Consider the following 22,494-nt stretch of genomic DNA (forward strand, 5'->3'; position numbering starts at 1 on the left):
AATGTAGTCCTAACCCTAAAGCAATCGAATAGTACACTAAACATAGTATAAAAATTATGGAGCTTACCTCCACCGTGATTCCCCTTGACACTCGATAGTAACTTGCTATTAATCACGTGCACCGGGACACACCTCGGCTTATCAAACGTCTGCCAACCATATAAACTAAAAGAGAAATAAACGTGCAGTCTCGAATCACTAAAACGATTGACAACTAAGATGCCAGCTATCTAGTCCATGATTGTCTCTGGGCAGGGAACTTACTTGGTGAGCTTCACGGACGCGACCGTATCATTCCAGTCTCCGTCGGCGTCTAGAGGAAAGGCTCGTGAGCATCAATACAAACTATCGCGTCTATGCGCATGCGCACAAAGTAGCATTCAGTATACTGAGCATGGCGGCCATCTTAACAGGGAGTGTGAAATACTAAAATACCCCGTTATGAAGGGATTTATTCATCCTATACTGTGCGATATGTACAGTTACATACAGATAATGATAATATACGGCTTAAGGTCCTAGGAAGCAGTGTCAAAAAGTGAAAAATAAATTTATAACGGGAAACAGTGACAAAAGTGAATAAAAGTGAATATCAAGACCAGGACCAGTCTAAGAATACCCACAGCTCGCTAAAATCTCAATATTTCTGTGGTTTGCAAAGCATACGTTAAGGTAATCAGACATCACACCCTTAAAGGGTTGCCAAACTATGCCACTCTACTTTCTAAATAATATAAAAATTTTGAAAGATACCATGCTTCTTATGTTTTCTTCTTAAGTAAAGTACTTATATAAGACTTAATAGAAAATTATTGAGATATTAACAAATAATTCCTCAAGGAGCCTTCTTCTATTGAATGTCCTGAATGAAGCCGCCATGCAGGGATGGGGTCTCCCAGCAACGTGGAGAATTTAAATTTAGGGAGCATGTCCGCTTGCCTCCTTTTGCAGCACGATGGAAATTTCCTGTTTATAAATGCATGGAGGTGAGGAAGGGAGACAGGAGGAGAAGCGTCCCCCTAACTATATCCCTGAAACTTGTGTTTTGTGGAGATTATGGCAGCATATACTTTGAACATGACAGCAAGTATAAAATTAAGCCTCCTTGCAATTGGTGACTATTGTTACTTTTTACACATGTGCATTTCAACAATATTTTCCTGTGATATTTTTCAGCACTATTAAGCATAATATATATTTTTAACATTACAAGTTATCAAATGTACTTACATTCCAAGTGCATAACGGGACATTGATGACCAAACTGAAAGTCACATGATGAACTGGGATTTAAGGCCTTTCACATTGTTAGTATGATTGGCTCACCTGTGATCAAGGCTGATTAGACAGCCGAAATGCGCAAGGAAAGAGAGAAAACTCTGCCTCCCAGTGTGAAATAAAAACGCTGCTGCTTCAAGGACGTTGGCTTCTGTATCTTTTCTTGTGTGGGATTTAATGAAACAGCGCGCTCCATGCCTGTCCTGAACGAAGCCGCCCTGCATATATATATGTGTGTGTGTGTGTGTGTGTGTGTGTATATATATATATTACCTACTGGCTGTAGCCAGTAGGTAGTTATAGTTAGGACCTAGTTTCCATAGGAAATCCGCAACATTCTATTGGGAATAACTTTGGCGCCGGTTGTTGAATCTTAGCAAATTTCTCAAAGAAGATGGCCCGCTCCGCTACTTCCCTGAAAGTCTTGGGAAGATTCGTCAAGCGGGGGGCGAGAAAAAAGGGGGGTCCCAAAATGTGTTTTCCCCATGTTAATTTCCATAGGACAATTAGACACGGCTACAGCCTGAACCGCTGAACGGAATTACACCAAATTTGGGAAAATGGTAGGGTCTGGTACGCAGATCACGCTTTTGGTTAAATGGTGTGAATCCCTCCCGTAGTTCCTGAGAAAATCAAAAGAAAAATATATATATCTGGGCGGAGCCTAACCACACGTCTCATTGTGAGATCTGATTGGCTGTCAGCACTTTATCCAAGAAGTGTTGGCAGCCATCTTGGGACCAATATACATGATAGCACCTCATTAAAAGGCATTGCAGTTAATAGAAGGTTTTAGGACTTTAGTTACATTATAAATCATTTGTTGATGGTACCATACTCATTTTAGGGATTGTGGTGTGTTCTAAGGTGATTTTACCATGTGAAAAAGCATTCTGCTGGGATATCATGAATCATGATTGAAAGAAAACTATTATCTCATGCTTTTCCCACAGTGGTTTGGAATGGGATCTATAAGTTAAACTGAAGGCATATTTTCTGTAAATTCACATTATCTTTCTCAGTCATGTGAGAATGAAGTCTGACATTCTCAGTAAAACATGTACATCCAAAAAGGACAAAGACTGTCAGTTGAATCCTTTGTGTTCTACTGCAGCTTCCCAGAATGTTCTAAAGAACAACTAGAGCGCTAACAGTCCTACTTATTACAAAGGTATGGCACACCTGAAGCCATCTTGATTGGAATAAAGTGGTAACTCTTAAAACATTTAATTTAAAAAGGAACAAAATTAGGGGGTATATTTTGCCATAGAAAGTATGATTAGTGCTGCAGAAAGTAAAATTAGGGCACATTTTGAGCGACTTCTCAAATGCTCTTCTATTTCATTAAACCATTCTGACATGCAGTCTCCCAAGATGGCCACCAGAGACAAAAGAGCCCAAATATAGCCCAAATATCACCCAGATGTAGCCCAAGTATAGCCCAATGGCAGAATGTCCCAGAGTGTTCTAAAGAACAACTAGAGCACTAACAGTCTTACTTATGACAAAAGTATGGCACACCACAAGCCATCTTGATTGGAATGAAGTGGTAAGTCTGAAAACATTTATTTAAAAAGGAACAACATGAAGGGGTTCATTTTGCCATAGAAAGTATGATTAGTGCTCCAGAAAGAAAAATTAGGGCACATTTTGAGTGGTTTCTCAAATCCTCTTCTATTTCATAAAAAAATTCTGACATGCAGACTGAAACATGCACTTTCAATACCAGCAGCAGGCTTCCCTAGTGAGCAGTAGCTTTACTACAGTTATCTAATAAGCAACTAGCGTGCTAACATTCTGAATTTATGACAAATGTGTGTCACATCTGAATGCCTTCTTGATGGAATCAAAGTAGAAAACTGAAAGTATTTCCTACTGAGGAGACTATAGTAAATGAGGAAATTAGGAAACTTCATAACAAATAAGTCTCCCAAGATGGCCACCAGAGACAAAAGAGCCCAAATGTAGCACAAATATCCCCCAGATGAAGCCCAAGTATAGCCCAATGACTGAATGTCTCAGAGTGTTCTAAAGAACAACTAGAGCGCTAACAGTCTTACTTATGACAAAAGTATCGCACTCCTGAAGTCATCTTGATTGGAATAAAGTGGTAACACTTAAACCATTTAATTTGAAAAGGAACAAAATGAGGGTGTTCATTTTGCCATAGAAATTATGATTAGTGCTGAAGAAAGAAAAATTAGGGCACATTTTGACTTTTCAAATCCTCTTCTATTTCATTAAAACAATTCTGACATGCAGACTGAAACATGCACTTTGAATACCAGAAGCAGACTTCCCTGGTGAGCAGTAGCTTTACTACAGTGATCTAATGAGCAACTAGAGTGCTAAAATTCAGAATTTATGGCAAATGTGTGACACATCTGAATGCCTTCTTGATGGAACCAAAGTAAACAAGCAGTGAAAATGCAATAGATCTCACCCTCGTTTAAGTGAAAGCAATTCTGTTTGTAATGAGGTGGCTTTTTAGCTTTGCTTTTATTAGTGTTTTTCAAACCTTTCATGTAAATAACATACATATGTATGCATATATGTATATGTATGCATGCATGTATATTTGTATTTATATAGATATGCAGATTATATATGTTTAGATATGTATGTATGTATATATATATATATATATATATATATATATATATATATATATATATATATATATATATATATATATATATATATATATATGTATATTGGCAAAACGCAAAACCTCAAACTCTCGGGTTAGAGAAATGAGAGCACTCCAAGCCAATACGGCGTAGGTCAGCCAAGTCTTTTATTAATCAAAGACCTCCTCGGTAGTCAGTATACAAACGCGTTTCGGCGTTGCCGCCTTCGTCAGTGTAACTGACATTGTTTTCAAATTACATTTAAATCAAAAACACTGTGATCATTATCAATCACGTGATTAACTTCATGTGCATTAACATAAAAGAAGGTACATAAGGCAATGCATTCATTATTTTTGCGGCGGCCATCTTTGAACGAGCAATCTACTGTGTTACATATATACATATATACAAGATGCGAGAGAATCAAATTAACTAATTCATTCGTTACATAAGTTGAAACATAAAAAGTGGAATTGACATTCAATATTCATTCTCGATTTTTAACCATAAGTCTAGATGGTAGTTGCGCCGCAAGTACCTACAAATGCGAGTTTCACTTGTAAATTTGCGTGAAATCACCTGTTTCCGGCTTCTATCCTTGCATGAAGTGCAAGGCCTGTAAGAATTCCCAGAAAGTCAAGGAATACTACATTCCTGGTCAAAAGAGGAAAGGCAGAATAACCAAACTGGTGAACTGTAATTCTGACTACACAGTCTATTGCCTAACATGTCCCTGTGGGAAGAGGTATGTAGGGAGCACGGTGAAACAAACCAAACTCAGGGTCCTAGAACACATGAGGGCTATTTCATCAAAGGACCCCAACTACCCAGTAGCCCGTCATTTTGAGCAGGAACATGATAGCAATAGCAATTTATTGACCTATTTCATCTTGGATCAGTTGGTCAGAACAGAAAGAGGGGGCAATTGGGTAAAAAAGTTGAGGACATTAGAATCAAGATTTATTATCCAGTTGCAGACCAAAACCCCGAGAGGGATGAATAATGAAGAAGAGATGTGGACTCACATCAGAACATTCCTCTCACATTTCCTTCCCTCTTTTCTCAGAAACAGTAATGTATATTTGTATATAGTTTTTCTTTAAGCAGAGCAGACTGACAAGTTACCACCAATGTTTCGTGTATCATTTTGATCATTTTGATAAATGTAAAATGCAGTTATGAATTGGGTGATTAGATTTAGTCACCCATGAATTGAATAGCCCATTCAGGGCTAGATTGTAAATAATGCCAATGCCCATCCAGGGCTAAATTGTATATAATCTAACTGCAACACAACTTTGGTAACGTATAACCATGCGAACTGATGTGACTTTCACGCAAATTTACAAGTGAAACTCGCATTTGTAGGTACTTGCGGCGCAACTACCATCTAGACTTATGGTTAAAAAGCGAGAATGAATATTGAATGTCAATTCCACTTTTTATGTTTCAACTTATGTAACGAATGAATTAGTTAATTTGATTCTCTCGCATCTTGTATATATGTATATATGTAACACAGTAGATTGCTCGTTCAAAGATGGCCGCCGCAAAAATAATGAATGCATTGCCTTATGTACCTTCTTTTATGTTAATGCACATGAAGTTAATCACGTGATTGATAATGATCACAGTGTTTTTGATTTAAATGTAATTTGAAAACAATGTCAGTTACACTGACGAAGGCGGCAACGCCGAAACGCGTTTGTATACTGACTACCGAGGAGGTCTTTGATTAATAAAAGACTTGGCTGACCTACGCCGTATTGGCTTGGAGTGCTCTCATTTCTCTAACCCGAGAGTTTGAGGTTTTGCGTTTTGCCAATACATTTCGCATTCCACCGTGCGAGAGAGGCACCCGTGTTCGAGTGGAGCGGAGCCTGGTGGAACCTGAGTGCCGAAAAAAAAAAAAAAAAAATATATATATATATATATATATATATATATATATATATATATATATATATATATATATATATATATATATATATATAGTCACTGAAAAACCCATAGGTTTTAGGCCTTATATAGTTAGGAATTAGCTTTTAAAAAACCTTTGAAATTCACTCAAAAAACTATACGTTTTAGGGGTGTTATAGTTAGCTGGACATTTCACTCATACAAAACCATTGAAATTGCTCCTTTATAGTTAGCTGTACTAACTATATTTCGGGCACCCGCAATCCACTGCTGATGATGTCACAGATTACATCATTTATGACATGGTCAGTGACATCGCTGATGACATCTCAAATGACATCAATGATGACATCACTGATGACATCATCCAGTGAATGTGGTTTTCTTCATTATTTAAATATGCATTGTATATATAGCAATTTGCATTGAAGTATGAGTGGATATATAAAAATCAATATTTAGTGGCGGTCCCCGGGGAAGTGTGGGGGGATTGTGGACCCCCCACACTTCTTTATCACTAGGCCCCCACGATTTGGTCCCCCAGTGAGGTAATTTTTTAAAAACCAGACCAGGTTTTAAAAAAAAAAGAAATTGGTCCTTTTTTGTCCTTGTGGGACCACCTGGGCAGGCCTAGGGTGTCAGGGTGTATCTACCTTACCCCCTTTTTGTGTTCTTCACGTTTGTTTTTTTGATTTCTATTGCCTTTGCCTATCGAGCACAAGATGGGTGCCAACACTTCCTGGTTAGAAGTGTTGACAGCCAATGAACATGCAGCTTTCTCTGGAAGGCATGCTGATTGGCTGCCACTGTCTGTCAACACTAGCACAAGATGGATGCCAACACTTCCTGGTTAGAAGTGTTGACAGCCAATGAGCATGCAGCTTTCTCTGGAAGGCATGCTGATTGGCTTCCACTGTCTGTCAACACTCAAAACCAGGAAGTGTTGGCAGCCATCTTGTGCCTCGGTAGAACGAAGGCAAAAGAAAGCAGTGAAAACTAGGTGCAAAACATGAAAAGGAAGCAGGGTAGAAGCACCCTGACCCCCTAGGCCTGATCACCTGTTTGGAATGTTGACAGACATCCGAGAGGATCTGTTTCTGCTTTCCTGGGAGACTATGGTATGAGTTCCATATACCACAATAACTTGCATTACAACATGCAAGATATCTACAGAGGAGACGGTGTACATTTCGCAGATATGGGGAACAGAATCTTTCTCTTGAATTTTAGACTTTGCATCTGTACCTACTTGTAGGTACCCACATAACACAACAGCTCTTTTTAGTGCTACCCTACCTCTAAGCAATCCAAATTCTTATTTTACACTATTTTCTTTCACTGTTTTTCCCTGTGGTATGCTCTGGGTACGCATACCAGGAAGCGTACATGAAAACGCACCCAGCGCTTACCCCCGTGAAAAATAAAAAATAAAATAGGTTTTTTTGCCCTTCAGGGTCCTTTTAGGCCCCCCTAAGAAAACCTAGGGGGTAAGGGAGGGTCTACCCTGCCCCCTTATAATCATTTCCCCCTTTTTATTTTCACCTCTTGTGTCTCGATTCTACAGAGACATAAGATGGCGGACTCTCCGGACTGTTTAGAATGTTGACAGACACCCGAGAGCCAATCAGCTTTCTGCTCGCGCACTTCCGTGTCGCGCCTGGTACGCTCCCCGGTACGCGTACCGGTAAGAGCTGGAAGCACGCATATAGATATATATGTGTTTTTGAACCTAAATTTCATAAAAACCACTGGAGCAATTTTCTAAGTATTGGCGAAATTTGCGAATTCCACGAATTTGTGCAAATTTGTGGATTTTTGGTTTTTCGCGTGTTCGCTGGGTTTTTTGCCTGCTCACGGGGCTTTTTGTGTGTTCGGGGGCCACTTGCATGGCGAAGTTACCCATGCTGTCATGTATGGGCAAGGCACCCTCTGGTTCACCACTGCCACCCTCTGGTTCATCACTGCCACCCTCTGGTTCACCACTGCCACCCTTTGGTTCACCCCTGCCACCCTCTGGTTTACCAATGCCACCCTCTGGTTCAGCACTGCCACTCTCTGGTTCACCCCTGCCACCTTCTGGTTCAGTACTGTCACCTTCTGGTTCACCCCTGCCACCCTTTGGTTCATCACTGTCACCCTCTGGTTCATCACTGCCACCCTCTGGTTCATTACTGCCACCCTCTGGTTCATCACAGCACCTCTGGTTCACCACTGCCACCCTCTGGTTAACCACTGTCACCCTCTGGTTCAGCACTGCCACCCTCTGGTTCACCACTGCCACCCTCTGGTTCACCCCTGCCACCCTCTGGTTCACCACTGCCACCCTCTGGTTAATCACAGCACCCTATGGTTCATCACAGCACCCTATGGTTCACCCCTGCCACCCTCCTGTACAGCACTGTCACCCTCTGGTTCACCACTGCCACCCTCTGGTTAACCACTGCCACCCTCTGGTTCATCACAGCACCTCTGGTTCACCCCTGCCACCCTCTGGTACAGCACTGTCACCCTCTGGTTCACCACTGCCACCCTCTGGTTCACAACTGCCACCCTCTGGTTCATCACAGCACCTCTGGTTCACCACTGCCACCCTCTGGTTAACCACTGTCACCCTCTGCTTCAGCACTGCCACCCTCTGGTTCATCACTGCGACTCTCTGGTTCACCACTGCCACCCTCTGGTTCACCCATGCCACCCTCTGGTTCACCCCTGCCACCCTCTGGTTCGCCCCTGCCACCATCTGGTTCATCACTGCCACCCTCTGGTTCACCCCTGCCACCCTCTGGTTCAGCACTGCCACCCTCTGGTTCAGCACTGTCACCTTCTGGTTCACCCCTGCCACCCTTTGGTTCATCACTGTCACCCTCTGGTTCATCACTGCCACCCTCTAGTTCACCACTCCCATCCTCTACCGAGACCTTTTGTGACGCAGCGGCAGCACAAAAGATGCACCATGGTGCTGGGTATTAACAACGTGACGGATCTGAGAGATGCGTCACGTTGTAAAACCCTGCACCATCAGGAGGCGTTCCGTCGCAGGGGAGGGCATTCCTGCGCAGGAACACCTCCTAAAAGTGGCTGAGTGAAATCAACAAAAATTCACTCAGTCACTTTTAGGCCAATGCTGCGTCAAAACCCTGCGCCTGCTTGAAGCTTGGCGCAAGGCTTGATGCAGGATTGTGGAGATCAGAATCAGAATCAGAATATCTTTATTCGACTTTTTACAAGTCATACAAAGAACATAAAAGAAAAACAATTACTTTACAATGCAATGCATACTGTACATCTATTTACATTTCCCAAAAAGAAGATCCTAATAAACAAACAGGAAGAAAATTTTAAACATGGATAAAATATTTCTATACAGATCTAGCACATAAACATCCTAAAACGTCTAAAAAAAAAAAAAAATTTTAAGGTAAGCTTTGGCTGACAGATTTTGCCCGCATTGCGGCTACCAGAAAGTTTGCCATGCAAAAAGTAATATGTATGTTAGGTAGGAGTTGTAGAAAGAGCAGGGCTGGTCTTACTTGGACAAAACCAGCTTTTTTCAAAATAGGCAACAAATATTTCTTTCTCTGCTCGTGGTATATACTACAAAACATAACAAAGTGCAAAGTATCCTGCACCGAAAAGTTGTCACAGCAGCACGGTGGGGCCTGCTCAGGCTTCTGCCAAGTCTTAAATGAACCTAGATAAAAATGTATCAAATTAAATCGAAACTTTGTTAATAAAAACCTGTGATATGGGAATGTGACAAAGTTCAGGTAGGGGGCGAGTGAGGATGTACAAACCAGGAGGTTATGTGCCCTTACTGCAGGTTTCAGCAATTCGAGGTCCTCCCTCCGTGCTTCCTGCCTATCCCTAAATAACTTTTTGATGTTTACTATATCCTGTCTCCTAATATTTTCCGGAGATGAAAAAAGATCTGGGCGACCCAGATCTGCAAGGGTTTTCGCTACGTATGCCAACCATGGGATACTGGTGTGTTTATCCAAGGATAAGACATCGTGCAAAATCTTGTGGTTCAAAGGTAGGTCATCATTTGTCCACAATTTCAGCCACAAAGTTAACGGAGCAAGGCTCAGAGTATCAGACAGATAAGGCAAACCCACCTCCTTATGGATAGAATACGTTGGGGTGGATTGCGGGACTGAGAGCAGAGATCTAATGAATCTGTTTTCTGCTCTCTGAATTAGATCAAGATTTACGTATCCCCACAGTTGGGAACCATAAGCCGCTATGGCCACTGGTCTGCTCTTGTAGATTTTCAAGAGAGCTTGCATGGGCCTAGCCCCTAGCTTCCCAGCAAAGCCCAATACCGCTGAGGAAGATCTTATTACCGCCAATCTTTTTGCTCTTATCTGAGGGCCCCAAGTTCCTTTCTGGTCAAATATTACCCCCAGATATGGAAATGTGGACACGTTGGTGACAGGGACTCCCCTGCAAAAAAATGTTTTGTGTCTTTTTTTGTTACATTCACGCCCCATTACCATCGTGTGTGATTTAGAGGCGTTGACCTTGAGGTCCAGCGTCTCCATGAAGCTACCAAAAGCGTCCAGGAGATGCTGTAGGCCTACCCCAGTGCGGGCTATCAGTACTGCATCGTCCGCATACAGGAGCGCTGGGATTTTAACGTCTCCTGCATGCGGAACGTCGGCTGCCTGTCCCCGCAGGTGACTGCCCAACCCGTTGATGTAGATGGTGAATAATACAGGGGCTAAAATACAGCCTTGCCGCACCCCCTTTAGGGATTTAAACAGGGGGGTGCGTCTACCATCGTTTGTGACTCGGACAGCTGCAAAAAGCTCCTGGTGCAGTTTAGCCATAAACACAACCAAAGACTCATCAATGCCCATCTCCAACAGTAACTGCCACAATTTCGACCTATTCACCAGATCAAAGGCAGAGGAGAGGTCCATGAATGCAAGAAACATGGAACCCTCCTTTGCCACTGTATATTTAGAAATTAGTAGATGTAAGTTTATACATTGTTCGATTGTCCCCTTTCTTTCTCTGAATCCATATTGTAATTCAGACAGCCCTCCACGGCTCTCAACGTTGTCATTAAGTCTAGCTAGAAGGACTCTGCCTAGTATTTTTACCGTTGAGTCCAAAAGAGATATGGGCCTATAGGAGGCGGGATCATCTCGCTGGCCTTTATTTTTATAGATAGGGACTATGGTGGATGTGGACCAAGAACTAGGTGCATGGTTATTGGCTGCATTAAACACTTTCGACGAAACCACCGACCACAATTTAGGAGAGTACATAAAGAAATCAGCGGGAACGCCATCAGGGCCGGGTGCTTTATGTCTTGTTGTGGCCATCAAAGCTTTTTCTACTTCTTCGGGGTTCAGGATCATCGGGTGTGCCACTAAAGCAGGTACTGAGGCATCTGTAGATCCTTTGGACCCACCCTCATATACATTTTTAAAGTGGTTTAGCCATTTGTCGTCGGTGATCACACAGTCCATAGGAGCATTATTGTCATCAGAGAATAAAGGTTGTCTAATAATCTCCCAGAATCTCCTACTGTCCTTCAGTACTGCAGCTGAGAGGAGATTTTCCCATGCCTCACGTTTAAGGGATTCTTTGCGGTTCTTAATGGCAACCTTATAGCATTTCCTTAATCTAACAATGTCATCCCCGGCCCTGGGAGAGGTTTTTAACGCTGTCAACAATGCTCTGTGGGCTTTTGAACAAGCAGAATCAAACCAACGTTTTGTTCCAGAAAATCCTTTTTTTGGTTTGACTAAAAGGTCCTTGGCCACCTGGCCACAAATTTCCTCGAAAGCCTCTATTATTTCTTTACCTTGCGCACCCGGTTTTTGACAGATGGCCACTTTATCCTTTATTTTTGGGAAATTTATTTCATAGAAATTATCCGGGATCACTTTAGCCCATTTCAGTCGTCTGTCTTGGTCGCAAGGTTTCAGGGGGTGTGCTGGTTTAAATGCTCTTGGCGGTGCTCCCATCTGGCCACCCCAGGCCACTTCAAGTAATACAGGGTTGTGGTCACTGTAGGGTGTTATGACTGTACAATAAACCATGGACCGATTTAGGATACCTTGTGAGACAAAGATATAGTCTATCACTGAGCCATAGTGACTGCCAGTGAAGGTTGGCGCCCTAACGCCCTTATCGGGTTCATATAAGTCATGGTTTGCTAATAGTTCTTCTAACTCGAGCCCCTCTGTAGAGTGTTCAAAGTGGGGACCCCGAGGGGCCTCCTCGCCCACCTCAGTTACATTGTCACCTCTTCCCAAACAGCCCAAGTTACATAAATGAATGTTAAAATCTCCTAATAGGATAAACTCATAAACTAAATAGATATTCTGAGACACTTTATTTAAAATGCTATCTAGGTTAGCGACATTACTCCCACTGTGTTCGCTGTTCCTAGAGTTGGGGAGATACGGCCCCCCAGAGCATTGCTGGAGCTGCGTCGCAAGCTCGAAGCAGCTCCAGCAATGCGCTGCTTTTACGGTACAGATGCGTGACGCATCTGTGCCGTTTTTGCCACATGGTGCGCCGCATTGTAAATGCGGCGCACCATGGGTGGCGGAGCTGCGACTCACAATAACTGGCGCATCCTTGGGGATGGGCCAGTTATTGTAATACTGCCCCTATACATTTAGCCAACGAGGGAGCACTTACTGATTAGACAGTAGAAAGTACTCCAGTTAAGTAGAGGTATTGCACAAAAAGGTGGCATCTTCGTGGACAAACATACAGGGCGGGATTCATTCTGCCCCCTGTTAGACTCGTTTTTTGTGCCCTTCTGCCCTCTGTTAGACTCGTTTTTCCCTTGTTTTTCTGCCCTTCTGCCCCCTGTTAGACTCGTTTTTTGTGCCCTTCTGCACTCTGTTAGATACATTTTTCCCTTGTTTTTCTGCCCTTCTGCCCTCTGTTAGACTCATTTTTGTGCCCTTCTGCCATCTGTTATTCCCTTGTTTTTGTGCCCTTCTGCCCTCTGTTAGACTTGTTTTTTGTGCCCTTCTGCCCTCTGTTAGACTCGTTTTTCTCTTGTTTTTCTACCCTTCTGTCCTCTGTTAGACTTGTTTTTTGTGCCCTTATGCCCTCTGTTAGACTAGTTTTTCCCGTGTTTTTCTGCCCTTCTGCCCTTTGTTAGACTGCTTTTTGTGCCTTTCTGCCCTCTGCATCACCACATCATCACTCAGCGCTACCCCAGCATCACTCAGCACCACCACATTATCACTCAGCACCACCACATTATCACTCAGCACCACCACAGCATCAATCAGCGTCACCACAGCATCACTCAGTGCCACCACAGCATCACTCAGCACCACCATATTATCACTCAGCAGCACCACAGCACCACTCAGCACCACCACAGCATCCCTCAGCACCACCACAGCATCACTCAGCACCACCACAGCTCCACTCAGCACCACCCCAGCATCACTCAGCACCATCCCAGTATCACTCAGCAGCACCACAGCACCACTCAGCATCACCCCAGCACCACTCAGCATCACCACAGCACCACTCAGCGCCACCCCAGCATCAATCTGAGCAACCATTCAACAACAACTGGTTCAAATATGTTCTCTCAATGTTTCAAACTTTATTACAAATGCCACAAAAAGATGTTAATATTTCACTTCTGTTCTTGGATTTTCGTCACAGTAAAATACACTGAACATAATCTTCACAAAAGTTATTTACAAAAGTTTAGGCTATTGCCATTATAAATTAAAATCACTTTTATTTAAGTATTAATTATTTAAAAAAATTATAAGCCATTATAATTTGGAATATCAATACAGCTAAGTCACGTAAATACAAAACATGTTGCATTACAAATGCTATAGGTGTCACATTTGCGAAAGTTATAACTATTGGCATTGTAAATGACAAAGCTATTAATTTAGCTATTTTCAAAACCAACACATAAATAAAAAAATTGCCATTTACAAGACCAATAGCTCAAACTTTCCTAATTCGAGACCTATTGCATTGCAAATGCTTGTTTTTATATCTGTCAGTGCTTCCTGTTGAGGTTTAATTTTCGTGACAGGCGCCTCATTGCCTACTTGTAACTAGTCTCTGACCCTGCTTCAAGGGTCCCAGCAGGGTCAGAGAATAGTTGCAAGTAGGCAAGGAGGCGCCAGGAAGCACTTACAGGCTTACAGCAGCAGGTGCCCAAGTTGAAGTTAATTTCTTTGTAACTCTTTTGTGAAAGGTTACAAAAAATTAGCTTCAACTTTTGCACCTGCTGCTGTAACCCTGTAAGTGCTTGGCTGAAAATTCGTCCCCGCTGATTTGCGGATTTTACCGCGATTTCGCGAGAAAATCCACAAATTCCGTGAGCGGAACGAATTTTCAGCCCATGCTTACAATTTTCACCAAATGTTGAAAAGGCACTTCTGCATACCAGTCCCTACAATTTTGCAAAGTTTGGTGTAATTCCGTTCAGCGGTTCGGGCTGTAGCCTTGTCTATTCGTCCTATGGAAATTAACATGGGGAAAACACGTTTTGGGACCCCCCTTTATTCTCGGCCCCCGTGTGATGAATCCCCCCGAAACTTCCAGGGAAGAAGCGGAGTGGAGTTGGCCTAAATTTTGGAAAATTACACGCAAATTCCTCCACCGGCGCCAAAGTTATTCCCAATAGAATGTTGCGGATTTCCTATGGTAGCTAGGTCCTAACTATATATACCTACTGGCGACCGCCAGTAGGTAATACACATACTTATATATAAATGCATATGCATATATATGCATATATATATGTGTATATGTGTGCGTGTAGAGAGAGGTAGAGAGGTAGAGGCGTAGAGGTAGAGGTGTTGAGGTAGAGAGGTAGAGGTGTAGAGGTAGAGAGGTAGAGACTAGTAGAGAGAGAAGTAGAGAGGTAGAGAGTAGAGAGTGAGTAATAGAGAGTAGAGAGTGAGTAGTAGAGAGTAGTAGCGAGCAGCAGTAGAGAGAGTAGCAGAGAGTGAGTAGTAGAGAGTAGTAGAGTGAACAGTAGAGTGAGTAGTAGAGAGTAGTAAAGAGTGAGTAGTAGAGAGTGAGTAGTAGAGAGTAGTAGAGAGTAAGTAGTAGAGTGAGTAGTAGAGAGCAGTAGAGAGTGAGTAGTAGAGAGTAGTAAAGAGTGAGTAGTAGAGAGTAGTAGAGAGTGAGTAGTAGAGAGTGAGTAGTAGAGAGTGAGTAGCAGAGAGAGAATAGTAGAGAGTAGTAGAGAGTGAGTAGTAGAGTGAGTAGTAGAGAGTAGTAGAGAGAGAGTAGTAGAGAGTGAGTAGTAGAGAGTAGTAGAGAGTGAGTAGTAGAGAGTGAATAGTAGAGTGAGTAGTAGAGAGTGAGTAGTAGAGAGTAGTAGAGAGAGAGTAGTAGAGAGTGAGTAGTAAAGAGTAGTGGAGAGTGAGAAGTAGAGAGTGAGTAGTAGAGAGTAGTAGAGAGTGAGTAGTAAAGAGTGAGTAGTAGAAAGAGAGTAGTAGAGAGTGAGTAGTAGAGAGTAGTAGAGAGTGAGTAGTAGAGAGTAGTACTTAGTGAGCAGTAGGGAGTGAGTAGTAGAGAGAGAGTAGTCGAGAGTAATAGAGTAATAGAGAATGAGTAGTAGAGAGTGAGTAGTAGAGAGCAGTGGAGTAGTAGAGAGTGAGTAGTAGAGAGTAGTGGAGAATATTCCAAAGTTTGGCACAGCACCACTTGCACAACAAGTACAATCAAATCATATCACTTAGAGTCCTTATTGAAGAGCTGAATCTTGGTGTATATTCAGATGCTTTTATTTTCCTTAAGTTTATGTACCACAGCCAACAGACGCGTTTCGTTCTGTACAACAGAACATCTTCGGGGCGTTCTTATTTCCTTCAAGTTATGTCGGTATCCTGTTGTCATATAACTAGATATTACTTCCAAATGTTAGACGACATGTAAGTACATTCTTATTCAAATTGACTAGGTATCAATTTTACCCACACAATTCGGGCAGACGAGTAATTTATAGCATCCTCAAAGTCAGTCTTTCAAAAATTTCAAAGTATAGGACATGATAATCCAAATCCAAATGTTTCTCAAGAAAAATCATTTTCAATCGTTCGGAATATCGGCGTTTGGTTAGATATGACCCACGGACACGGTTTATGACTTTTCTTGAGAAACATTTGGATTTGGATTATCATGTCCTATACTTTGGAATTTTTGAAAAGACTGACTTTGAGGATGCTATAAATTACTCAAGTCAATGGATGCTGCTGGGACCGCCCCCAGCAACACCCATTGCATGCCCCTTTAATGCAGGACACTGCGTTAAAGGGACTGATATTTATCAGGCAGGATTACGCCACAAAAAGTGGCTTAGTCCTGCCTGATAAATATCACTCAGTCTTCTAAGCCACCAGAATGTCACAAAAAGTGACGTTCCGGAGGTGCAAGGGGCTCGTAAATAAGGCCCCATAGGTTTCACACTCGTTATAGTTAGGAATTAGCATTTAAAAAAACTTTTGAAATTCACTGAAAAACCATAGGTTTCACACCAGTTATAGTTAGCTGGACATTTTACTCATACAAAACCATTGAAATTCCCCCGTTATGGTTAGTTGTACTCACTATAACTCATGCGCCCGCAATCCACTGCTGATGATGTCACATATTACATCATTCATGACATGGTCAGTGACATCACTGATGACATCACAGATGACATCTCAAAAGACATCACTGATGACATCATCCAGTGAATGTGGTTTGCTTTGATATTCAAATATGTATTATAAATACACTACTTTGCATTGAAGAATGAGTGGATATATTAATATAAATGTGTGGATGGTGGATTTAGTAAAAGTGTCATTGATTGTTTCCTTGACTAATTTGTAGAGTCTCACTATATATAATGTGTAGTTACTAAACTGCGTGAAAGTCTTTATTGCTTTGTCCTAATTGCTATGTTAAAGACTATATGTGTTATTGGTTTCTTAACTGAGTATTTGTATGGGTAAATGAATGTCTATGTGGTTTGGTGGGGGGTGTGTAATCGCCAAAAAATGTGTGAATAGTTCATTCAGTAGGTATAGGAGGTTAAGACTACATGTTATAACAGTTGTTTCAGTGAGTGTATATGTTTATGGGTGTGGTGGTGATGAAATATTTCTCTCAATGGTACATCTCCATTAAACTTGAAAAAAAAAGGCAGTGTATGTGACAGTTGTATCTAATTAAGTGTGCCTAAGACTTAGTGATTGTATGAGTCACTATATGGATAACTGTATACTTGTAATAGTGATTTTATAACACACTAAGGGCCAGATGTATAAAGCTCAAATGGGTTAGCAAACGCTGAAATTCGCAGAATTTCGGCGTTTGTGAACTCATTTGAGCAAAATGGTATGTATTTAGCAAATTTCAGTGCAAAATAAGGAATCGCAAATATGCGATTCCTTATTTTGCGATTGCATGTAAGGAATCGCAAAATTTGCGATTCCCTAAATTGAATGTATGATGCAAAAAAAATTGCTAATTCTCCCTAAGAAATCGCAAATTACCACCAACTTCAAGTTGGTGGTAATTTGCGAATTTCTTGAAAAATGCTCATTTTTGCGTTTTTCAATGTGTCATGTGATGCACGGGCATGTATGTGCACCACATGTGCACCCATGCTTATTTCAGGGGTGCAACAGGGCGTCCTTTGGACACCCTTGCACCCTTGAAATTATTCTCAATTTGCGATTAGCAAATTGCGAATCGCAAATTGAGAATAATTTCACATTCATTGGCCTCCTGGCCCATAGAAATGAATGGGAAATTATTCTTTAATTGCGATTAGCAATTTGCTAATCGCAATTAAGGAATTTTAAGAAATCGCCAAAAAATAGCGAATTTCTACATACGTACCATTTTGCAATTCTCAAATAGCGATTCCTTAAAAATCGCTATTTGAGAATCGCAAAAGTGTATCTTGATACATCTAGCCCTAAGTGTGAGTTACTATCTATATAAATAGATGAAGTGATGTTTGTATAAGTGTGTAGGTGAGTAAATGTAAGTATAATCAATTGTTTGCATAAGTCAGAAGGATGTCTTTATAAGTGAATACAATGTGTGCTGGTGTGTAATGTTGAAATAGCCGTATAAGTATATTTGATAGTGTTCTGTTGATTATTCACTGCATATAACACTGAATCTATAGGTAAGTGATTAGATGTGTGTATAGTTCTATGAATACCTGATTGGGTGTTTAGATTAGTGTGTCAATGGTTTCAAATATGGCACTTTATATTTTACTTTGAGTGATGAAAAATTATACTAGTGAGTGATGAGGTGTATTTTATTGTCACATGGATGATGTCATCAGTGATGTAATCAGTGATGTCATTTGAGATGTCATCAGTGATGTCATCAGTGATGTCAGTGAAGTAGTGTGGCTCACTGGTTAGAGGCGGCAGACCCGAGAGCAGAGGACGGCCCGGGACCAGGGTTCGATTCCCGGCGCGGCAGGTTTCTGGACCAGGGTCAGCGGACTCGATAATTCTCTCGCCTCGGTGCCCACTCTGATCAGCGATCACACTCGGCAACTCTGGGCATTAGCTTGCCTCATCTTCACTAACGGCCCCACCAGACCGCCGGGGATGCCTGGTCTCACCCTGGAGATACCCATTAAGGGACCATCTCTCAGGGAAGCCAGGAAGGGTTTCGCAGCGGTCGAAGCGCCTTGGGACCCTACGGGTAAGTAGTGCGCTATATAAATGCCTATACATACATACATACATGTCACTGACCATGTCATGAATGATGTGACATCATCAGCAGTGGATTATGGGCGCGCAAGTTATAGTGAGTACAACTAACTATAACGGGGGAATTTTAATGGTTTTGTATGAGTAAAATGTCCAGCTAACTATAACTGTTGTGAAACCTATGTTTTTTTCAGTGAAAATATATATATACATATATATATGTATATATATATTTATATCCAACACGAATGGCGATATGAGCCCGCGCCACTTCTGCTGGCAGGCCGCAGCGGGGTTCGCCTGACCCCAATCAATCCAACAAAACCGTTGTCAGTAAAATCTCCAAAGACAACAAGCTGAGGTCCAGATGCATTCAAGGTGAGATTTAATGGCAGTAACTCCCAACGCGTTCCGCAGCCGCAGCCGATTGTTAACGAGTAAAGGGATGTGCTTTGTCAATAATGATATACAAAAAACATTGTGTCATGTGACATAGAAACTGAAAACATACTCTCATTTCGAGTAATATGGTGGTATATACATTCAACATAAAGTATTTAAACCAGCAATCATATGTTTCCTAAATAAAATAAAAGAACGTTACAGACTTTCACCCGAAAATTCATTTCAGAAATTTTAAGCTACACAAATTGCGCCCGTGAGTGATTTCAATTAATCACTGTGTTTCATCACTACTGTACGGGCTTTCCCTGATGTTAAACCACAGTGGGTATAATCATATCATGCATCCATATGCGCCCAACCACGTTTCCCATATTTCGTAGCATGTGTGAGAAAAAAAATGTGTAAGGATTCCTCCTTTATGCGCACACCCTTAAGCCACCATTTATGACCCCAGTCACACATTCTAGCCGATTGCATACATATACTGCAACCCTGCCGTTACCACATTTTTATGGTTGCACTAAAACCCCAGTGGGCAAAAACTCAAAATGCAACCAATAGACCACAGATATGACATACTTCAATGCTCAAAAAATAAATAAAAGCAAATAGTGTGAAAATAAAGCCACAGTGGGCAAAATCTAAAGTAAAATACATCCCTGAACATCCTAAATGCTCAGTAACATAAATACTCCTGCAATAATTTTCTCATACGCCTTCATGGTCATAATACAATGAGCATAGGTCCGGGCTTAACATTTCCTATCAACTGGAGTGACATCCTTCAGGTATCATGTTTCTGATAATTGTCCAATTTCCCAATACAGCCCCAGTGGGTGAAGTGCTGTGTCCGTAACATAGCAATTTGATGACATTTTATTGAATGTCCAAATAAATAATTTCTATTCTTATTATTATTATTATTGTTATTATTTTTTTTTAAAAAGAAAAAAAAAAAAATATATATATATATAAATATATATATATATATATATATACATTTTTATATACCTATATGTATATATATATAATATATTCACTGAAAAAACCATAAGTTATAGACCATATATAGTTAGGAATTAGCATTTACAAAACCTTGAAAATTCACTGAAAAAACCATGGGTTATAGACCATATATAGTTAGGAATTAGCATTTACAAAACCTTATTTTACTCACACAAAACCATTGAAATTTCATATATAGTTAGTTGCACTAACTATATATTGCGCACCCGCAATCCACTGCTGATGATGTTACATATTACATCATTCATGACATGGTCAGTGACATCACTGATGACATCACTGATGACATCTCAAATGACATCACTGATGACATCACTGATGACATCATCCAATGACTGTCTGTTTCTGTAAAGTTTAAATATGTTTTACATATTGAAGAATGAGTGGATGTATAAGTGTCTGGATGAAGGATTTAGTAGGTGCATGACTGACTGTATGAGTGAGTGAGTGATTAAATGTGTCTCACTGAGTGCATGGGTTAGTGACTAAACTGTCTTAATTTGTGCATCATTATGTCTGTTGTTCTGTAAACTGCTGCATGTGTTGATCAGTAGCTATATGAGTAACTATATGGGTTATTGATTGATTGTCCAAGTATTTGTATGGGAGACTGAGTGTGTGTGTGGCTGGCTGGGAGATGTGTGACTCTGTGCAGATCAATGTGTTCTTGTATCAATGATTGTATAAGAGAGTAAGTATGTGTTAGTATATGTTTGAAAATGTAAGGTACTCTATGTTTAACTGTATTGATTAGAAAATGGAAGTGTGATTGATTCTTTACAGGACTGACTAGGTGTGTGAGTAACTCCATGGATGTGTGGCAGAGTGTGAGTGTCTGTATAGGTGTATGAGGGCATATGATAGTGTTGTAAAGATGAGTGATTGTATGTATGAATGATTGTATGGGTGAATGAGTGAATGTGTTTGTAGACATAGGAATCAGTGAGTGCGTATGTAGTAACTAGTATTGGTGTGTCAATGGTTTAAAAAATTATATTCTGTATTTTACACTGGATGTAACAGAGGTTATATTAAAGTGTGAGGAGATGCATTGTATTGTCACATGAATGATATCATCAGTGATGTGACCATTGATATCAAATGAGATGTCATCAGTGATGTCATCAGTGATGTCATTTGAGATGTCATCAGTGATGTCATTTGAGATGTCATCAGTGATGTCATTTGAGATGTCATCAGTGATGTCATCAGTGATGTCATTTGAGATGTCATCAGTGATGTCACTGACCATGTCATGAATGATGTAATATGTGACATCATCAGCAGTGGATTGTGGGTGCGCGATATATAGTTAGTGCAACTAACTATATATGAAATTTCAATGGTTTTGTGTGAGTAAAATAAGGTTTTGTAAATGCTAATTCCTAACTATATATGGTCTATAACCCATGGTTTTTTCAGTGAATTTTCAAGGTTTTGTAAATGCTAATTCCTAACTATATATGGTCTATAACCTATGGTTTTTTCAGTGAATTTCAATGGTTTTTTAATAGCAAATATCAAAAGCTTTAAAATGTGAAGTACGTGGTAGGTAAAAAACATTTTCGTGTTTATGCACGCTGATGTGCTTTGAACGCTGCCCCCCACCCCTCTTTTCTTTTAGGAGTATTCTCTCTTTGCAGATAGTGAAGGGTAGGGAACGCAGGCCTTTGCCCCCGTTGTAATGCGTCGTGCCTGCTTCCCTCTCCATTTGATTGATTGTTATCCAAGCATTTACTGTTTTAGAATTGGTTCTCTTTGGTTCATTCTCTATTTACAAACAAGCACAGAGTCGCAATACTCTGTTTAGTCTTTGCAGATAGTGAAAAATCGTTAAAAAAACAAAAGGAATCAAGCAAAATCAGTAGGCCACTAATGGGATCTCTTTTTGACCTCGCTAAAATAGAAACATTAGGAACAACCCCTCATGAGAAATACGAAACTAGTGAGAGGAACTGAGCTCGACACCATGATGGCTTCAAGACAGCTCGGCTCCGCCGCCCACCCCGCCCAAAATAACGACAAAGCCTATGCAAATATTATAAATATATACAACACACCAGCAAAGTAACAGGGTAAAATGTTTTATTAAATAACTATTTACATGGCAGCCTGCTGCAACATCGATCCAAATGCATGCCGCCATTCCCGGGATTTCTCCCCGACTACTCTGTGGCCTACGAGATGGATCAGTATGGGCAAATATACACTTGGGGATTCACAAGCAACAACAAGCCTTTGTATTTGGGGCTCAAAATCAACAACAGTGACAGAGAACAGAGGCGAACTAAGCACTCAGGGGCTACGTTTAAACGTAACATCATCTCTCCAGAGGTTCATCACCTTACACAGACATGCACTCTGATCTCCTTGGCCTCAGTCAAGCATCAATAGTAAGATTTTCATAGGTGAGTGTAGGTTCATGGTTTTCCATCCACAGACTAAAAGCCTGGAGTGGGACTGAAAGAACCATAACTAGGTAAGAAGGAAGGCAGAGGCTGTAGGAAGGACTCTGGATATGGTATGTT

This window comes from Lissotriton vulgaris, chromosome 1_1 (assembly GCF_964263255.1).
Source record: "Lissotriton vulgaris chromosome 1_1, aLisVul1.2, whole genome shotgun sequence".
Taxonomy (NCBI): domain Eukaryota; kingdom Metazoa; phylum Chordata; class Amphibia; order Caudata; family Salamandridae; genus Lissotriton; species Lissotriton vulgaris.